The sequence below is a fragment of the Myripristis murdjan genome, chromosome 13 (genome assembly GCF_902150065.1).
Source record: "Myripristis murdjan chromosome 13, fMyrMur1.1, whole genome shotgun sequence".
NCBI classification, from domain to species: Eukaryota; Metazoa; Chordata; class Actinopteri; order Holocentriformes; family Holocentridae; genus Myripristis; species Myripristis murdjan.
Window position 1 is genome coordinate 26478310 of NC_043992.1, and position 17407 is coordinate 26495716.

A 17407-nucleotide genomic window follows, 5' to 3' on the forward strand; every position below is an offset into this window, starting at 1 on the left:
AGAATAATGTTTATGTTTGAAGGCATTTAATTGGACAAAATGCACAGGCCAAACCACAGACATAATACCTCAAAGAGAAAAAAACAATGATTGCATTGTACTGCTTTTGCCATAGGACAGGAAGCAATTCCAATAAGTTTCGACAAAGGTCTTTTTGTCACTGATCCTTTTAGAGTCATCGTTCTACTGTAAACCAGTGAGATATACGATATCCTTTTACAGTATGAGTCCAGCTGTGGGAACAGTAAAGTTAATCTTCCGTGCCAGTATATTGGAACACCCAAGTTTGACACTTGTGGCCTTATGTGGGCAAGGCTCCCATCTGCCCGACTTTTCAGAGCTACTATCTGATCTGGGAGACACGTGGCCCTGGTTCCAGTAAAGGTAACCTCATCCCAACCCGGACAAACCAAGCTCATTAAAACTGCCAACAAACCATGGCCACGAGGTCACTCAAAGCCAAATAATGCTGAGAAAGCGGTGGATGTATGTGTGTTTGTGTGTGGCTGTGTGCATTTGTGTGCGTGTGTGTGTGTGTGTGAGAGAGAGAGAGACAGAGAGACAGAGAGAGATGGTGATGGTGATCTCTGCTCAGATCAAAGACAGCTAAGGTGTCAGGGTGAAAGTTGAGAGATATAGCCTTTTCTCCACTGTGGCAACAAAACCTCTCACCTGCTTGAAAGACACACTACCACTAGCCGGGGGTGGGGGGGTGGAGGGGGCGTGCACAAAGGAAAAGTGGTGTTGTAGAAACTGCAGGGGTTGGGATAATGTGTGTGCATGTGTGCAGCCTTGTGATCAGACCATTAAGACAAACTGTGCGATGCAGGAAACCGTGTAGGGTCCAAACGGATTTTCTTAAATAAAAAAGATATCTATGCTAAGGTTCAACCGAGGCTGTGTGTTACTCTTGCCTTTTTTTTACTTCATAATTCTTACCTGCTGTCATGTATGGAGACTAATACTGGCAAATGAATCTCGCCAGAGATATGAGATATTAACAGTAAGTGCCTGCCATTGCTCATGTGTTGACAAGTAAGTAATGCTGTCTACCCTTGCCACCTGGCAACGGTGGCATGTTATTGAAAATAAAATCTTGACAGGTCCCGTGGTTTATCCTACAGGTTGTGCTAGGTGCTAGGTTACCTTACATGTTTTTATTTAAATGGTTTTATATAAATGACAATACAATTTGCTGTCTGTTAAACACATCTTTTACATCACGTTTGAAAAAACTAATGGTTTGCCATTATGCCATTCTCCATTTTCGTAATGTTATTGTCTCCACTGGATCTTGGCTGGTTTCTGGTCTCAGCTGTCACTACTTCGATGGCTTTTGGCTTACACTGTTTGACTGGCATCTCTAATGAAGCAGAACATCTACTTTTTCACTTTCATCGGTCATGTAATTAGAGAGATTTCTTCCTATAATTCCTTTTGACTGAGTTAGGACATGTTTCTTTTTTCCTAAGAGCCTAAACAGTCAGAGCTCTTAACCCAAAGAAAAGGAGTAAAAACAACAGGGACTGAGGGAGTCCTGTGAGGACAAGGAAAGTGCACTGGAATGTGAATTTGCTGTGCATGTTTTGAATCGTATATGCATTAAGCAGCCTCTGTTATGAAGCATGAAAAAATCAAAAATGTAATTAGGGTTGTCTTATGTGAAGAAAATCAGTATTTTCAAAATGTGACAGAGAAACAGACACCTCACTTTCATCCGGAGTTATTAGGCCAGGGCATGTCTGGTAACCCTAGATTTATGAAATTCTCACACCTGTTGCACCTGTAAACTTGATTCAGCATAGTGGTGCTCTAACCCTAACCTTAACCTTAACCCTAACCTTAACCTTAACCACACTCACAAGAGTTGGAATCCAGATTTCCAACAGTTTCGCAAATCTAGGGTTACCATCTATACAGGACCCCTGGGCATCTGAGGCTCGAGGCCCTGATGTTTTAATGCCAGCCCTGAATATTTCTTCTGTTTGGAAAAAGTTGGCATTTTAATGTAGCAGAGAGGAACTTTACTTTTGCACTTTGGTGAAGGGGAGACGTAATAAAGCGGTGCAAAAAAAAAGAACAATACAAGCACTCCTGCTGGCCCAGAGGAAGGATGAAGAAAACCTACTCAACATTTTAAGCTGAAAAGTAGAGGTAGCCAAGCGATTTGACCAGACAACCTTGTGAACTAAACTAGTGATCCACCTAGGCTTAGAAGTTACAGAGAATAATATTCAGAATATTCAGTTTTCCTTCATGACAGGTAACCAGTGAGTTATTAGTGTGAATACATTAAAAGTTAGGGAGCACAACCTTACCTAACAGGTTGCTCATCATGTCTTTTTCTCTGTACACAGCACACAAATATTTGTGTGTTTGTGTGTGTGTGTGTGTGTGTGTGTGTGTGACTTTAAGATTATGAAGGTTTTTCATGAAAATGCGCATCTACACTCAGGGAGTCTACCCAGTGTAAATAATGGTTAAAATGGTTGTGATTGTGCAATAAACTGCACAAATGTTTAATCAAATGAGAAGCAAATACATTCTTTTTTTTCTTAAAGAATGTATGTTATCTTCATGTTAATAAAATAAATAAATAAATAAAGCCTGCTATTCGTTATTTAAAAAATGTACACACTGACTCCACAGCAGTGGAGTCAGCTCAGCTGGCGAATCAGAGATCTGGCATGGGAATGGGATTCTGTGTGTGTGTGTGTGTGTGTGTGTGTGTGTGTGTGTGTACATCTAGCCAAAGCTTTTCAGTAAATAACAGGCTAAATGTTCTGCCCCTGATAGAGCCATATGCCTCATTCTGTTTGCTGTGATATGCTTTGTGTGACAGAACAGTCAGGAAAGAGACAAAATGCCTATTGTTGTGTCTGTTACAGATACAGACCTCCCCTAATAAATCTGGCATCTCTTCCCACATCCTGTTTAATTTTCACACATCCTGTTTAGTTATAAAGGTTTGAAATTTCTGCATCATGTTTCTGCACATATATTGCAAATATTATGATACTTTGAATAATAATGATATGATGTTAAAAACAGGAAATCCATATAGAGGCCTAGAAGTTAGATCTTAGCAGAATGAACAATGTATAAGCTCAATAAATGATACCTGCATATTTTACTAACGTTCTTCTTCTCATATACATAATAAGGCAAAGTCTGGCAGACTGTGTTGGGCCAATCTGGGCAAAAGTCTATCCCAATCCATGTCTAGCTGCTGGCTACTTGCCTCTGTTTCCATTGCACATTTCTGTTTTTATTTCTTTTATTACACAAGTTGAACATCTCTCCACACTATACACAAACATAAATATTTTCTGTAGGTGATTTATGACTCAGTGGCATTTTGGCCAGTGTGTTCCACCTCTTTTGCTCCCACACAGACTGTTTACCCTCACAAAAACCAGTCAGACTGCAAAACGGCAACTCGGATTACAACGGAAATGGAGACCAGAAATACTGAATTGCTTCCAAAACCAAAATACTGCCCCTTGCCAAAAGTAATATATCAGCTCATATGCATACACACACCTAGTAAAGTGGCCACACACACACGGCCACTTTACCAGGTTCACCTGTACGATCTAATACAATCGAATACAACTGTTGTGCCATAAAGTTTACTTTTCTGTTGCTTATAATGCTCAGGTTTTCTTTTTGTCACAGTAATAGAGGTGGTCATTCAATTCTATGTTTGGCACTGAGCTCATAGTTAGTGGTGCTGTTGGACTGGACTGCATTTTACTGAGAGCTGTTTCCACTATTCTGTTCCCCCTCATGTATGTTAGAGCTGGCATTCAGTTACTAATTGTACATTTTGCATTTGAATTTTGGCTGTGGGCTCATATTTGGTAAGCTTTGTTGCCAAACCGTTCATTATAATTTTTTTCATCTCTATTCTGGAGGTGGCGCAACCTTTTCATGTACCAGAGCCCCACCCACATCTGGTAAACATGCTGGCAAACTGTGTCTCTGGCTCTCATTCAGTTATGTCATGTAGCTTTAAAATGCAAATTTTGGTTTCAGTCTTTTATGCCAGTGCCAGTGTCTGTATTGTGTCACTCACAGTGCCTAGGAGAAACTGGAGATCTAGGTCAGTAAGGTGTAGGGAAGACTGTATAACTTTTGAATTCTGTCTACAACAAGGATCATTCCATGTGTCTTTTCAGATTGTATCGTTGCAGTTTTTTATGGACTGTTTAAAAGATGAACGGAATTTAACACTTCTTTATACACTTTTCTTTGAGTGTAATTATTCCAAGTAACCACTGCACTGCACCAGATTTATCGCAAAGCAGTGAGCTCCGCCCATCTGCTGTTCCAAAGGTACTCGCTCACATGGAACTGTGTCCTCCACTAAATAATGTTTCATGTGATTTGGGGTATGGATTTGAGATGATTTGGAAAAAACAACAACAAACACACACAACAATCAAGTGTACAACTAGGATGAGTTACATTGTTTAGGGTTCCATCAAAGGTAATAAATCATATAAGAATAATTTCATGTATACGGTCAGGCTTGTATTCTAGGCTACTTGGGATATTTATTATCATGTCTGATAAAACCTGAGACATGATTAAAATTTTTTGGGACCATCCCTGGTTACCTTCCACAACTGTCTGGCAAATATACATTTATTTCTTTGGACTCAATTTTTGTTATGGTCAGTGCCCTATCCTCTATCCTAACCTCTATCGGATTTGCTGATGACTAAGAACCGTGCATCTTATTTCATTACTTTGCTTGCACTCCTATTGAAAAGGATACCATGTCTAACCCTCAGGAAAAGTTGTGGGAGGCCTTGCTAGGCTTGCGAGACAGCCATGATGGAAATGATCCTATAAGGTTAACTATGGCACTGGTTGGGGGACACACAATTAATCTGTTGTCATCTGCCCAAACAAATCAAACTAAGGGAAATAAAACCTGTATGATTTCTTTTAGATCCAAAACTACTATGCTCAGCTTCTCTGAAATCCCTAAAAAGTCAATTCTTAACATATGAAATGTCCTGTGAGTGTGACTGTGGATCAGCGCGGCCATCCTATCTGACAGCTTTATGATTGCAAAATAATCATTTATACAAATTCATTTTCCACAATCTTCCTTGATTTAACTGCTCTTTCAAGCTCAGTCAACTTCCAAGTGTAACTCTAAATTGCATTCGTCAGCTATGGCTGAGAAGACTGACATATCCTATTAAATTTAGAAAAAAAAAAAAATCACTCACAGGGTATGTTTTCTTTCATTAACAATTTTCAGGGATGCAGTGTAGCTCACGCTTCATTTTCAATCTAGCTTCCATGCCACAAGCTAAGATAAATACAAAGAATAACCAAGAAGAGATAATCGTCCCTGATATCTCTGCTATTAACAAACAAGAACAGACATGCTGTTTTATTTTAAGCAAATTATGAGGATTGCATAAAGGTACCTGCGGATGGTAAGAATTTATTAATAGTGCAGATATGCAAAAGCCTTCCAAGGAAGCAGGCGCTTCAAGTTCAAAGTTCACAAGTACTCAAAAACTGTGCCAAGAGCTCAATGACCTGTCAGTTACTATAGAGTTATTAAAAGCAACTCCACAGGATATAATTACAGTAAAGGTTGTATGTCAACACAAAAAAAGCAAAACGGTTGGCCTGGTCCTTATGAATCTCCAACACCCAAATATTAAAAAACTTTCAAATCAACTCACCCAAAATGTGAAGTCAGTGACAATCCTCTGCCACGCTGTCTACTCTGTAGTTTTATAGTTGCACATGAATCTTCCCACCTGGCCCTGTAACCTCTCTTGACATCCTGCACACATCTCCCTCCTGGAACGCTGCACCTCCAGCACCCTTCACCTTGACAATGCAGCACGTCAATGAGATTGGCTGTCTAAATGTGTACATAAGTATTTGAAGGGCTGGTTTCAGATTTTGGCAGCCAAGAACCTCATCCTCATTCTGTGTGTGTTTGTGTGTGTGTGTTTGGCACTAGTCCAGGCCAGCCGAGCAATAAGATATACAGAAGGAAAAACCTGCCGCAACAGGTTCCAAAAGGCCTACCGCTGGAATCACTGGCAGCTGGCAGACCTCTCTTCCCCCCCTCCATCACTCTTTCTTTGCCGAATGGTTACTTGTCTGAATAGGACATAAGATACACTACTTACCACATCCAGCGGCAGAGAGTGGGCACTTTGCCCTGGTTTCAGAATATTCTTGTAGCAGAGGCTCTTTTAATTGAAAACTAGTTCCTCTTACACTTTGTCCATTCACACATAATGAACATAAGTAAAAACACATAAACAGCAAGTATTGGAGGAGCACTGGAAGCAGACACAAACACACAGACATTTCGCACAGAGTGGTGACTTGTTTGCCAAAAGATACGACACACACACACACACACACACACACACACACACACACATACACACACACACACACACACACACACCAAAAGACTTCACAGGATGAATTCTGTTCAACTTAAAAACCAACTGGAGAAAACAGAGGAGAAAACTTGAGCAAATAGCAGTCAAAGCTATGACAATGTGTAAATTGCAATCTGTAATGTAATCAATAGGAATTTAGTGTATAAAAGTCCTGCATACTAATTGACATACCCAATGCCAGGCCGCTGGCTGCTGCTGGACGTGACGGCAAACTAATCTCAGGTAGGCCAGCACCAGCACCAGCACCTTCTGTTTCCCACACCGTTTTGAGAGAGAAACTTCAACTTAAGCCCCTCTCTGAAACTTTTAGTGACACACGAGGATGAGAGGAAGAATGCAACCTGCAAAGGCACAAGGAGAGAGGGAGGGAGAGAAATAAAGAGCAGGAGAGGGAGAGGGAGTAGAGGTATGTCACCACAGGTAGATTCCTATCCTATCCTCCCAGTGAACCAGGAAAACAGCAGCACCCTTAGCTCTTAGCTATACCTTTAACAAACCCTGTCCTCAGTGAGAGGGCGAGGCGGAATGACAGAGAGACGGGGGATGAATTACAGATTGAATAAACTCTTGTGTTACAGTGCAAGGCCTCTACAGAGCGCAGCTACTGCTGGAGGCTCTTTCTGCCAAAAACAGAGTTTTCTGGGAGGGTATAATGTGGGAACAAATTCCAGGGGGGGCCGCAGTGAAAGTCTCATTGTCTTCTAGGTAATAATTGCTGAACTGCTCAGGTGTTCTCGGTTGCAATATCATGTTCTACAGAGTTACACCATTTTATGGAACTTTTCATCAAATTAGAGGTAGCAGTGCTTTTCAAAGCCATGTCTCTCTCACCAATCAGTGTTTATCATTAAAGTGCATTTTAAACATGCAGAGTTAAGTGGAAATCAAACCTTCCAAAGTCCTTGATAAAGTAAATTATTGAAACCTTTTTTGCATTCGTCATGTATGAAACCATTATGCATTTAAGCAAATTAATGTACAGTCGAGATTTGTTCAAAACCATAGAACTTTATTTTAAATAATAGTTGAGATCCCAAAGTTTCCAAAGATACCAAATATGCCCTGCTGGGACATACTACAGGGGAATGTGTATACAATAATGCACAAGACATCTAGATATTTTCTATTTGATGTGATGATGCAACCATAAAACAATCTTAGGTTTGAATATTTCACTCAATATAAGAGTGATGCCACCAGCAGATACAGAATATGTATGTGACACTGTTATACAATCTGGAAAAAAAAGCTCGTTTGTTTGTTTGTTTGTTTGTTTGTTTAAAAATTCTGAAGCTGCTTAAGAGGAAATATAAGGCATTATCAGGGTTCAAAGGATTAAAGGAAAAGTTCGCTGTTTTGGAACCTAAACCCATGCAGATAATCTGGCATCATCCTCAGATGACCAGGACTCCCTGGAAGAAGAAACATTGTGTCTCAATGGGACCTTCCTGGTAAAATAAAGGATAAATCAAATAAATAAAGATGTGAAGACCATAATTTTGCCAGTTGCTTCTGTATTGAGCCTGATACTGATGCATTGGCTATAACAGTGGTCAATGGGGCAATCGTAAATGGCTTTGAAAAAATAAGATAAAGTTGCTCTTCTGAAACAGGACAGTCGGTGTATACTCTCCAAATGTTCTCCTGAAAAAGGGTTCACAAGCGGATCATTAAATGAATAGAGCTGCTCCCTCTGGAACAGAATCATTTTATTTCACAAACCAAGCACTACTGTAGCTTCAGCCGGCAGACTCCTATGCAGGGGCGCCGTATATGGAGGAAAAGTTAGGACAATTCCAAGGGCCCTTGCCTGACAGGGGCCCCAAAAAAATAGGTAAAAACTAATATAAAATTATTAAACCATCACTGAGTAAATATATATGTATTTTTTTTTTTTTCATGGGGCCCAAAATTCCTGGTGGCACCCCTGGTCCTATGTGGAAGCAGCCAAAACAAGTCCCAAAAGAATATTACTGTCTAAGCCCATAACTGTGGACAAAAATGCTCAGTTTGTGATTCCTTTATCAGAAGAACATTATTAGACTGGTAAGAGTACACAGCAGGGCTTCGCAAAGTTCGGACGTCTGAAATAAGAAACAAATGCAGACCTTTGAGTAATAAGTTTGAAAACCGCTGGTATACATCAATCTTCCTGTTTCAGAAAAGCAACATTATCTTAGTTTTTAAAACCACTTTTGCCCCACTTTCGCACTTTTTAACAGTTTTTCCTTTAACTCAGCTCAGAACTCTACTAAGTTTGATGATGTCATGATGTCACTGCAACTTCTCTGTTCGCATCACTGGTCATTGCAAGTGTTAGTCAGTAGGGGTGTAACAATATTGTATATCCTGTCATGATACTTTGCAATGCAAAAATGTGCATCTCAGATGTCACCACTGTGGAGAGCTTCACTCAGTTTATTAAATCATCTAACATAACTAACAAATGGCATAACAGTGTAAACTGCAAGTTATACAAACAGGTACAAGTCCTGGTCAGTATTTGGGGAGAATAACGTATCTACCTTGAACTCCTTGTGTGCACAATTTAACAAACAACATAACAACAACCACTAACGCGGCCAGAGCACCACCACTGTGCCGGGGCAGCGAGCAGGATATGTTGGGAAAATGATCTCTTCATACTAGTCATGCCGAAAGCAGCAGCAGCCAGAGGAGGCTGCTTTTCTCCAGCCGTCAGAATGGAGGAGGAAGGTTGTATTTTCTAGGATAGTAAAAGAATCTCTAACTGACTTACATTCATTCTCTGGAGCCTTCCCCTAATGTTAGCTACAACCAGCTTATGTCTAATCTTAACCTTTACCCTAACCTTAACCGATAAGCCGAAATGAACACTCAAAATGTATAAAAAAAAAAAAAAAAAAAAAAACGGTAGCTTTCCCAGGAAATGCGAATTAGGGGAAATGGGGGAAAGCCATCCACTCCTCACAGGAGAAAAACACCGTAAAAAGTGTCAGAGGCTGATATCTGTCAACAAACGAGGATTATAATTGGTGGATTAAATAGTCTGATGCATTACTGTTTTGATGTGGTTGGCTTTTAATTGAAGTTTTACAGGATTCAGCAGTATCTTCACTTGGCTTTTAGAAACACTGATCTATGATAAATACACAGATACAGATAGATACACTATATTACCAAAAGTATTCGCTCACCTGCCTTTACTCATACTATGAACTGAAGTGTCATCCCATTCCTAACCCATAGAGTTCAATATGATGTCGGTCCACCTTTTGCAGCTATTACAGCTTCAACTCTTCTGGGAAGACTGTCCACAAGGTTGAGGAGAGTGTTTATAGGAATTTTTGACCATTCTTCCAAAGCGCATTGGTGAGGTCACACACTGATGTTGGTCGAGAAGGCCTGGCTCTCAGTCTCCGCTCTAATTCATCCCAAAGGTGTTCTATCGGGTTCAGGTCAGGACTCTGTGCAGGCCAGTCAAGTTCATCCACACCAGACTCTGTCATCCATGTCTTTATGGACCTTGCTTTGTGCACTGGTGCACAGTCATGTTGGAAGAGGAAGGGGCCCGCTCCAAACTGTTCCCACAAGGTTGGGAGCATGGAATTGTCCAAAATGTTTTGGTATCCTGAAGCATTCAAAGTTCCTTTCACTGGAACTAAGGGGCCAAGCCCAGCTCCTGAAAAACAACCCCACACCATAATTCCTCCTCCACCAAATTTCACAGTCGGCACAATGCAGTCTGAAATGTACCGTTCTCCTGGCAACCTCCAAACCCAGACTCGTCCATCAGATTGCCAGATGGAAAAGCGTGATTCATCACTCCAGAGAACGCGTCTCCACTGCTCTAGAGGCCAGTGGCGGCGTGCTTTACACCATTGCATCCGACGCTTTGCATTGCACTTGGTGATGTGTGGCTTGGCTGCAGCTGCTCGGCCATGGAAAACCCATTCCATGAAGCTCTCTGCGTACTGTACTTGGGCTAATCTGAAGGTCACATGAAGTTTGTAGCTCTGTAGCAATTGACTGTGCAGAAAGTCGGCGACCTCTTTGCACTATGCGCTTCAGCATCCGCTGACCCCTCTCCGTCACTTTACGTGGCCTACCACTTCGTGGCTGAGTTGCTGTTGTTCCCAAACGCTTCCATTTTGTTATAATAGAGCTGACAGTTGACTGTGGAATATTAGGAGCGAGGAAATTTCACGACTGGATTTGTTGCACAGGTGGCATCCTATGACAGTTCCACGCTGGAATTCACTGAGCTCCTGAGAGCGGCCCATTCTTTCACAAATGTCTTGTTTCACAGTCTGCATGCCTGAGTGCTTGATTTTATACACCTGTGGCCAGGCCAAGTGATTAGGACACCTTATTCTGATCATTTGAATGGGTGAGCGAATACTTTTGGTGATATAGTGTAGATAGATAGATAGATAGATAGATAGATAGATAGATATTATACACATACTTTGTTCAAGTGTTCGATTTTCTACAGCAGGGTCCAAAGACACAATTGTTTAAAATCTTATGAGGAGCAAAACAACATGAATCATTTTCAATTACAATCATATGTCGTCAATTCAAATTTTGCTCAAAATGTCATGAAAATTATGATTCAAATCAAATTCTGAATTTAGTGAATCATTCCACTCCTGTTAGTCAGTTGTTACATAATTAATGTTTATACGTGCGCTTAATTGCAAGTTTGCACACCACCTAAATTTATGTGAAGAAAAATAAATGACACGCATTACGGTAAGAATGTGCCAAAGGTGGAGGGTGAGGATGGGAATGGTGACTCACACAAACTTGTGTGTGTGCTTGTTGTATTTTATTCTGCTTTATGCAAATCTGCATTTTATCATGAAAATGGAACTCAGTCATGATTAGAGAATTAGTGTAGTGTGATTTCTTTATACCTATAAAATGACATGTACATGATTAATTGTACACTAATCTCTAAACACGGTACACACACACACACACAGATTTCAGGTGTCAGAAGCATTCTGGTTTCCGTTTGTAGCTTGAGGAGTTTTACACAGTCTGTGTGGGGAGCGGCAGAAAGCCGAAATGTCATCTGGGCCTAAAACACCTACAAAAGGTATCGGTGTTTGTGAATTGTGTGGAGAAACGTTCAGCTTGTGTAATAGAGGAAGTAGAAACAGCAGCCAGCAGCCAACAGCTACAACAGAAGTCCCGAAATACTGGCTGTTGCCCCTGGAGGCTAAATCATCATCAGATGATAGACAGTGGGTTTTTAGATTGATTGTAAACTAAAACATTTTAGTTTGTTAGTGTGACATTGCCCATGTGATGATCCAAAACAGTACTTGACTTGTCTGAGCTTACAAACCTCATGACAGACCCTATGAGATGCATACCACTAAGTGACCAAGACAATAGACATCAGGTCATGTCAAATGAACACATATATCCTCCTGAGACCCAAGCTTTTGATTGGTATGCATTTTTAATTTCTTCTAGTTATTTGGGATTAGTAGGACCTAATAAATATAAAAAAAACTAAGCAATATCTTTGAACAGTGAGTAGCTTTCCCAAAAAATGATGTCATATCTCATATGAGTACATCAGGACTTAATTCGTTGATCCAATTAAGGGCTTCATGCTGATTGGTTGAAGCAGATCTACCTGAACAGGGCATGCAGGAACATGTGTGGGCCTTAATTGGGTCAGGTGTGCAAGAGCAGAGCTGAAACCAAAACCTGCAGGACAGGGCGTCCTTGAGGACTGGGTTGGTGACCGCTGCTGTACAGGTTCACTATTGCTATCATCACTGCTTTGCTGACCAGCATCTCCAGCGATTGCATGATCATCAAGATCAGACAAATCTTCCACCTCAGAGTTGTCTCCTACTGTTGCATTCAGTAGTCTTTCTGCTCTTGACAGAGTAATGCGCTGTGGAAATGAATTGCATAAGAATAAAAATCTTCCCAAAGTGTTTTTTTTTTTTTTTACTTTTACACAGGTTCACTTTGCATGAACAAAGTCCCAATGTCCTCATATGAGTACTTCATGTTTAGCAGCATCGTATCTAGTTACAGTTGCTAAAATTTGTCAAACTTTTATGCCATTTCAAGCAACAGATACTAATAAGCATAAATACACAAGATTAAACCAAAAAATTGGAAGAGGTTTTGTACCTTGCCCACTTTTGTTTAGGGACTGACCATAGAAGCATTTTGCTGATATTCTCGCCATCTTGTATTCTTACTTTTTTGTGTGTTGTGCATCTGTTACCACTAGGTGGCAGAGGAAGTGTCCCTGAATCTGTACAAAAGGTCTAAGTTCAGCAGAAATAAGTATTATGGTGCAGGGAGGCCAAAATGTGATGTCCCCACATGAGGACGCTGGGATAAGCAAGTACACCACTATCTGTATCTGTATCTGTATCTGTATCTGTTCAACCATCTACATTATCCGTATCCATATCCGTACTCGGAGTGGGTGGGGCCTAAACCGAAGTGGGTGGGGCTTGGGTCGGACGCTTCTGGATTTGACCGGAAATGGGTGGGGCTTAATCGGTATGTTATTTAAAGCCTGAAATTGCTATGGGTGATCAGAAGTTGCTATATTTATTATTCATTAGAAAACTATTTTCAGAACAGCCTCAGAATTGAGCTCAAGATCAATGTTTTTGATCACAATAATAAACAAGCTATTTACAGAAGTTTTTATAAACACAGAACATGAATATTCTTAAGTGCATCAATGAATACAACACATGCAGCAGGCAATTATGAAGTACTAGAGAGAGAGAGTATATACATGTAAAGCTTAATTTGTAATATTTATACTACTACTATATTTATTTTTTATGAACTACGGTGAGCAAGTGTCAGACTCAATGCATGCAGCCAAAATAAAATAAAAATAATAATGTACTTTGTGTGTTGACTTTGCACCGCGCCCGGTACGAGCAAAGTTTTCCAGATGACTTTATATCAAAAACCAGCCGCTAAGAGCGAGCAGATGGTAAAAAAAAAAAAAAAAAAAAAAAAAAACCCAAGCAGTGTAGAGGCAGTGAGACGGAACACGAGTCATATTCAGCCTGTCTGCTCAAAAGCAGCGTGTCTGTTACCAATCAAGTTTAGCCGAAACTCTACTGACTATCAGTGATTACAGACCGAGGGAAGAGCGGGCTGAGAAACACCAGGGGCCGGATTCTCTAAAAAGTTCTTACTAATAATTAGTGCTGGGCGGTATGACCAAAAATGTAGAACACGGTATTTTTCAAAATTATAATGGTTTCATGGTATATGATGGTATTTTCTTTTTTCATGCACGACTGGGTGTTAACCACATTTTTTAATTATTGAGAGAAGACTTACTGCAGGAAAATTAACTTAGAATGACCTACACTATATTACCAAAAGTATTCGCTCACCTGCCTTTACTCATACTATGAACTGAAGTGCCATCCCATTCCTAACCCATAGAGTTCAATATGATGTCGGTCCACCTTTTGCAGCTATTACAGCTTCAACTCTTCTGGGAAGACTGTCCACAAGGTTGAGGAGAGTGTTTATAAGAATTTTTGACCATTCTTCCAAAAGCGCATTGGTGAGGTCACACACTGATGTTGGTCGAGAAGGCCTGGCTCTCAGTCTCCGCTCTAATTCATCCCAAAGGTGTTCTATCGGGTTCAGGTCAGGACTCTGTGCAGGCCAGTCAAGTTCATCCACACCAGACTCTGTCATCCATGTCTTTATGGACCTTGCTTTGTGCACTGGTGCACAGTCATGTTGGAAGAGGAAGGGGCCCGCTCCAAACTGTTCCCACAAGGTTGGGAGCATGGAATTGTCCAAAATGTTTTGGTATCCTGAAGCATTCAAAGTTCCTTTCACTGGAACTAAGGGGCCAAGCCCAGCTCCTGAAAAACAACCCCACACCATAATTCCTCCTCCACCAAATTTCACAGTCGGCACAATGCAGTCTGAAATGTACCGTTCTCCTGGCAACCTCCAAACCCAGACTCGTCCATCAGATTGCCAGATGGAAAAGCGTGATTCATCACTCCAGAGAACGCGTCTCCACTGCTCTAGAGGCCAGTGGCGGCGTGCTTTACACCATTGCATCCGACGCTTTGCATTGCACTTGGTGATGTGTGGCTTGGCTGCAGCTGCTCGGCCATGGAAACCCATTCCATGAAGCTCTCTGCGTACTGTACTTGGGCTAATCTGAAGGTCACATGAAGTTTGTAGCTCTGTAGCAATTGACTGTGCAGAAAGTCGGCGACCTCTGAGTTGCTGTTGTTCCCAAACGCTTCCATTTTGTTAGAATAGAGCTGACAGTTGACTGTGGAATATTTAGGAGCGAGGAAATTTCACGACTGGATTTGTTGCACAGGTGGCATCCTATGACAGTTCCACGCTGGAATTCACTGAGCTCCTGAGAGCGGCCCATTCTTTCACAAATGTCTTGTTTCACAGTCTGCATGCCTGAGTGCTTGATTTTATACACCTGTGGCCAGGCCAAGTGATTAGGACACCTGATTCTGATCATTTGAATGGGTGAGCGAATACTTTTGGTAATATCGTGTATTTTACTGTCATGAGGAATGAATACTGGACATTAATGTCCAAGTTGTCCACCCTAGTATAAATACAGAACCTTTTTATTATGCAAATTTAAGGCCACTTGCATTAATATGCAGACTGATTTGACTGATTTAACAATATGTTAAATTATTATTATTATTATTTTAAAAATGTGAATTACTTCTCAAATAGACTTAAAAATTCAGCTACCAATGAATCAGCAGTAGTATCATGTGATAACATAGATAGATTAGCCGAAGTGATACCTCTTCTTTGAATAGACAAGCTAAGCCAGAGTGCTACTGTTAGCCCGTGAAAATAGAGTGGAGTGACAACTCTTCACTTTGTTACACAATCTATGACAGTGCGCTATGGTAACCTGGAAAGTTTCTTTGCTTTTGCCAGACGGATTTTTTGAAGCCGAAGAGGGGGGCGTGCTGTGTGTGACTGGCCTATCACATAACGTGGACACATTCGGCTACCCAATGAGGATTTTCATTCATCATGAGCACAGATATTGACTCATATTACTTGGATCATACTCGTGCTCGTCAAAAGTGATTTATCCATACCGGATACTCGTTTCAGCCGAGTATCCGGCTCAACCCTAATGCTAATACAGCAGGAGGCTGGGTGGTACGTTAACCTGCATGCTGCAATGCTGAGGATGAGTGAGCACAAGATGTGTTTATTATCAACCACCTGGTTGCTCAGTATTGGTTGTGGTCATATCTGACTAGAGGGTGAATGAATTTTTTGTAAAGCTATTTTTTTTTTTTTTTTTTGCATTTTTGCATTTTTGCATTTTTGCGTTATTGAGACAGTCGCAGTGGAAAGAGACAGAAAAGACAGAGGGGACAACATGCAGCAGAGGGCCCGGGCCAGACTCAAACCCAGGCCGCTGCAGCTTAGCCTTCGTACTACATGGTGCACACTCTACCCCGTGCAGTACAGGTGTGCCCGGAGAAAGACACATCTGAGTCAAAGTCTTCTGTAACTGTCAATGTTTCCCTGCTAAATTACAGGGAAATGTGTACAAAATGATGCACAAGACATCTAAATATTTTCTGTTTGATGTAATGGTGTAGCCATAAAACAATGGCATCTCGGGTTTGAATATTTCACTCGGTGTAAGTGTGATATAGCTTCGAAGTATTGGGACCAGCAGATATAGAATTGCATATATGTGACATTGTCGTAAGACATGCAATAAAATTATTTTTCTGACTTTGAAGCCGTTTAAGGGGAAATTTAAGGGCAAACCTGAGTTTAAGGGGTCTGCTCACAGAACTTGGAGTGGAATGGACACTCCCATTCAAACAAACAAACAAACCAGGAAATCAGAGCAGCTGCCATTCTTATGTGTATTGTTGTCATTGCAAAGAACTGTGACAAACAACTGTGGCACGTCGCTGACTCACTGTGGTGAGAGGATTTACACAACGACCAAACAAGTAGCAGAGTGTGGGGCATGGAGAAGCTTCTTTTATACCATTTCTGTTGAAGATGAAGACTGATGGACCAATCAATGGTAACTATCAATATTTATTACTGCTTTTAGCAAGGAGCCACAGCACAACTTATCAGTTCTCAAGCTAGTGTGACGTATTTTACTGCCCTGCTGACAGGTATCGCCATCATGGCAGCTAACCACAATCGCTACTTTATTCTGCAGCCAACTGATCACAACAAACACATGACTGCCCTGTGGGTCGGCACCTGCCTTAAAATGATGCTTGTACTAAACCAATCAAGATGGGTGGCTTGCCACCGTTCCTTGGCATTTCAAACCAATACACAGTATTTCAGTGTTTCAGGCAACAGCTGTAGCTGACACCCTGCAATTATAAGGCACTAGTTGTCCAATTATGCTAGGGGCCACACCTGTGCAAAAGTATGTTCAATATCTGTCAACAGCTTTCCTCTGACTGTCAGAAGCTCCGATCTCAGAGCTGGAACTTCACACCTTCGTTCTAAATGCATTCCACCGCAACCAACACGGACGCCTGAACGATAAACATCATTCTGTCCACTGACACCAAAGGACGCCAACGAGAGTCAATGACAGCAGCGTACATTAGTAGTTAATGTTAGCTAATGCTTAGCTACAGCTAACGATCTGAAATTAGAAGAATGCATGGTATGATTATATCTTTGCAAATCATCAGCTAATGATTCATTGAAAGAGATGCCGATCATGATTTCAGTTTTCTAACTCATAGTTTTATTGCGAATTGCTGGCCCTACTGATCAGCATTTGTTTTAATGAATCATTAGCTGACGATCTGTTAAGACATTATAATATGACATCACTCGGTGAGGCACATGACAATTAACTCACTATTAACTCATTTAGAACATATGGTAATGGCTTATGGGTATTTTTTGATGTTCTGATGCTGCCTGAA